At 43.1% G+C, this 4,853-nt stretch overlaps 1 non-coding gene across 1 annotated transcript; it reads right to left on the bottom strand.

Moving 5' to 3' along the window:
- Window positions 1–4,198: 4,198 nt before the first annotated feature.
- LOC127204102 (small nucleolar RNA SNORA51) lies at window positions 4,199–4,345 on the bottom strand. Its single transcript, XR_007832451.1, has one exon. It is a non-coding gene; the product is annotated as a small nucleolar RNA SNORA51 (small nucleolar RNA).
- Between the last annotated feature and the right edge of the window lie 508 nt (window positions 4,346–4,853).

Genomic DNA, 4,853 nt, shown 5'->3' with positions numbered 1-4,853 from the left:
CTTTAATCCCAGCACTCGGGAAGCAGAGGCAGGTGGATCGCTGTGAGTTCGAGGCCAGCCTGGTCTACAAAGTGAGTCCAGGATGGCCAAGGCTACACAGAGAGACCCTGTCTCGAAAATCCAAAAAAAAAAAAAAAAAAAAGATTTTAGGAAACAAAAGGGTTTGGGTTTTTTGTTGTTGTTTTGTTTTGTTTTTGTGGGTTTTTTGTTTGTTTGTTTTGTGGCTTCCTGCTGGATTCAGGTAAACCGTAGCTATTTTCACCTGGTAGGTAGGAGACAACGCTTGGAGAAAACAGTTAATATCTTCCTCAGTTGGGAAGTGAAAAAACAAAGAAAAAAAAAAAAAAAAATTGGCTGTATTAGTAAAGTAAATGATGCCGTATTTGAACACTTGTTTCTTCTGGTTTGTACCTTTCTTTGGGGTTGCTTATGGAACCATTTGCTGCTGGAGTCTTTCTGGAGGTAGTGCTTTACTGGAGAGGACTTTGTGTACCTAGAGCCTTTCTGTTAAAAGTGGGCGGCGGAGCTACCTAGGGATAGAGTCCCACCACGCAACAGATCCACTTAATTGGTTTAATAAGGAGACACAAGGGGAGGGGGGGTAGAAGGAGGGAGAGGGAGATGAGAGGTGTTCCCTTTATAAACTATCTAGTGCATGCGCAGAAGGTGCACAGATGGCTTAAGGGGCTGGTGTCGTAGGGGTGGGGGGTGATGTGTAGCCTGTTTTGCAGACGTCATCAGGACCTTCAGGGGTGACTGTATTGTTGCCTGATTACTAACACACTTTCTGTACCTAGAGCCTCCCCACTTATTATTTTATGTGTCCACTTTCTTATGGTTGGCGGGTTTCCGTCTCTTGCTGCCACCCTTTACAGTAAAAAAAGGGGTTTTGGTTTGTTTGCTTGCTTGCTTTTCTAAATCAGCTTGCTGGCCAGACTTTTTTTTTTTTTTTTTTAATGTTTTTAGCTGATGGGCTGTAGTGGATGTAAACATGTTTTTGTTATGATCCGAAGAGTGGGATAAGAATTGGCTTTTTGGTTTGGGCTTTGCTTCTTATTGTCTGGCTGTTAGTCCCTAGTCTTCGAGATGCTCCTAGAGAGAACCACTCCAGAGAAAGCTTTGAGGTTCAGGCCTCTGCTGCTCCAGGTTCCAGCTGCTGCTCTGGGTTCGGGCTGCTGCGGTTGCAGTCACCTTTGCTGACTTCCTGGTTTGCTGTTTAATGGGTCTGCTGGAATCCTGACTACGAAGAGTAGAATTGCTCCAAGGAACTGAGTCTAAGAAGGTCTACTCCTCCTGTTCCCATTAACCTCTTTTCTCTCCTATCTAGGGTAGGTGGGTTGGAAGGGAGGTATAAGCATTAAAGAACCCCAAATAAAGTAGGTTTGAAAAAGTTCAAAGCTTGCAATGGACATTGAAATTAGGTTTGTACATTTCAAGCATTTGCTTTTGTCCTGACCTTCACTACATCTTTGGCAGAGGGCATCATTTCTTCTAACAGCATGGCCTGTGTTCACGACATTAATCCTGCCTGACTCTCCTGTTATATTGGACTACAGGTGTTTAGCCTTCGCACCATCATTGTGTATCCTTTTAATTTTGTAAAAAATAATTAATAATTTTGCATGGGTCTTTTGCTTGATTGTATGACTGGACACCGTGTGTGTGTGTGGTGTGGCAGATGTCAGAAGAAGGCGTTGCATGCCCTGGAACTGTAGGTACCAATGGTGGTGAAGCACTGTGTGACGGCTGGGAAATGAAGCAGGGTCTTCTACAACATCCAGAATAGCAATTAACTCCTTGACCATCTGCTTTATCCTATTTTTTTTTCTTTCTTTCTTCTTGTTTGTTTGGATTAGCATTTATTCATCAGTCAGCACCTTAGTAACGTCTCAAAAATCGATTCCTTTGTAAGAAGATTTTTATTAGCTGTACAATTTAAACTAGAGCACTCCAGTTTTCTGGAAGACAAATACAGAACTAGTGTGACTGTGCAATTCTTTGGAAGAAATTCTAGTGAGACCTGAGTTTTGTCTTTTTGTTTTGTTTTGTTTTGGTTTGTTTTTTTGTTGTTGTTGTTGTTCAGTTGTTTTTTTTCTGTAGAATTTTGCTATGCATCCTGGATATCCTGGAACTTACTACATAAACCAAAAAACGAAACAAAACAAGACAAAAATAACAACAGCAAAAAACAAAAACAAAAGAAAAACAACAACAAAAAAGACCAAGCTGTCGAGCCAGGCGTGGTGGCACACGCCTTTAATCCCAGCACTCAGGAGGCAGAGGCAGGCGGATTGCTGTGAGTTCGAGGCCAGCCTGGTCTACAAAGTGAGTCCAGGATGGCCAAGGCTACACAGAGAAATCCTGTCTCGAAAAACCAAAAAAAAAAAAAGACCAAGCTGTCCTGAAACTCATAGAGATTCACCTGCCTCTGATTGCTAGGAGTGAAGATGTCAGCCTCCAAATCCAGCTTGTACATCCTTTTCTCAAGTTAGGAACTGTTGTGGTTTCTCTGATGAATACTCAATACAATTCATCTCTCTGCATTTTCTCTGAACATCTGCTGGTAAGCACTTCAGTTGGAATTTTATTCCATGGCCCCAGAAATGGGAAGTGTGTCTTCCTCTTCTGTTTCCTCCCAAGATGGCTTGTTGATTATGTTAGAACTTCTGTGTTATGGAATAAATGTGCAAAGCACACAGAATACTGTGAACATAGTCTCCATGAAGTGTAGCTGTTCTTACCCATTCTAATACACATGCGTGTGGGATATTTTGGGATTTAGTGACCTATGGAGATGTTCATGTGAACTTCACTTGGGAGGAATGGGCTTTTCTGGATCCTTCTCAGAAAAGTCTCAACAAAGACGTGATGCTGAAAAACTGCAGGCACCTCCCTGCTGTGGTACGAATGTGAGTTTTCCTTCATGTTCTAAACAGAGGAGTGTTTCTTGGTTACCTATGCTCTTTTGTGATTTAGATTCTAGAAAAGGAAGAAAGTGGCAAATAAATCAGGTGTAGTTATAATAAGGTTCATTGAAGATGGAAATTTACATTGTCTATTATTTTAAAATATATTTTATACATTTTCTAATACGGTATATTAGGACACACCTTGAAGGCAACAATATTGAAGAATCATGTCAAAGTTCAAGAAAAAAATGAAAAGTAATTTTCATGTGCAAGCTAATACAAATGTCCCTCTAAAGGAGTATAATGTGGTCCAGAAATTTCAGGACAAACAACACCGTTAATCAGTGTCTGCTTAAGTATACTGATGATGTTTATGCTTTACAAAATCATGTACCTCATTATAAGGTAGCTTATCAGTGTTTGCAGGTCGGAACATCACATATCCTGAGCTCAGCTCTGCTTCCAATTAGAAGCAGGTGGGTGTCGGGCCTCAGCTGCACCTGGAGCCCCTCGTGCGGCTGTGCCTTACAGACCCTCGTCAGAACATACAAAGAGAGATGAGATACCTAAGTCAAGACAGCGGCATTTAACAGCTGGATTTCTCTGCTTCCGAGGTCCATCAGTCTTTCTATTGTTCATTCTTCTAATTTAGTTGCTCCAAGTTATAACACAAGGAAGGATCAGTTGTGGAGAAGACAAAAAACAGACACGATGACAGAGACAATAGTAACAAATTAGTGTCACACAGAGGTTTCAGCAGTCCGACTAGGGGAATTGAAAGCTAGGAGGCTGTTTCAGGGGCCTCCTTGCATAACCCCGGGACTGCCTGGAGCCCTGGGGAATCCTTGTCTTTGTCAGTGCCAAGGTGCTGGGCTACTCTGAAGTGTCAGACTCTCAGCATCACCAGAGGGCATCTCCCCGGCTCCAAGGCAAGTCAGAAAATGACTGATGGTGTTGTACCCAGATCGCCCAGATCTCAAGACCCCTGGAAAGACCACCAGGACTCAATACCGATGCAACACACACAGGGTCCTGTATTATGGGCTCCAGCTTGGACCACAGTCCTTCCTGATGCAACAGGATAGGAGAGTGGCACAGAGCTTCAAGGGCAATGGGCGCTTTTTTTTTTTTTTTTTTTTTTTCAGACAGGGTTTCTCTATGTAGCCTTGAGTGTCCTGGACTCACTTATGCAGACCAGCCTGGCCTTGAACTCACAGCGATCCACCTGCCTCTGCCTCCCAAGTGCTGCGATTAAAGGCGCGCACCACCATGCCTGGCTTTTTTTTTTTCCATGTCTCCCCATTCACAATACAGACCAGGCAGGAGGGCCTAGGCTGGGGTGTACACAGGGCAGGGTTATTTTGCCTCCTCTTGGCAATGGGCTTATAAAAGAAAAAACAAAAAAACAAAACAAAAAAAAACGCTCTCAGGAGGCAGAGGTAAGTAGATTGCTGTGAGTTTGAGGCTAAACTACAAAGTGAGTCTAGGACGGGCAAAATAACACAGAGAAACCCTGTCTCGAAAAAAAAAAAAAAAGGAAAAACCCGTGGGGGGGGGAGATTGTGGGTCACAGGAATGTCAACCTTTAGGTAGTTTGGGTGGAGTTTGGACCTCAAGAGGAAGTTGTGAGTCACAGGAATGTCGACCTTTAGGCAGGTTGGCTGGAGGCGGGATCTCAAGGGGAAGGTTTTTTTTTTTTTTTTTAAATCTCGGAGGAACATTGGATGCTGATTGTATCTAATCGCTCAGGTGGGGTTTCTGGAGACTGCCAGCAAGTGCAGTTAACAGCTGTACACGGTGACTCCCGGAATGCAGGGAGAAGTAAGGGTCACCTAGAAGACAAATTATCACAGAACATACACACCACAGCATTAGTTACAGAACATGCATTAATTTGGTCCTTGCATGGCCTCTCGCTGGCCTCCAAATTACCCAGAAATATCC

Source organism: Acomys russatus, chromosome 19 (genome assembly GCF_903995435.1).
Source record: "Acomys russatus chromosome 19, mAcoRus1.1, whole genome shotgun sequence".
Taxonomy (NCBI): domain Eukaryota; kingdom Metazoa; phylum Chordata; class Mammalia; order Rodentia; family Muridae; genus Acomys; species Acomys russatus.
Note: the sequence above shows the minus strand (reverse complement) of the source record. Positions and strands in the feature narration are given on the sequence as shown.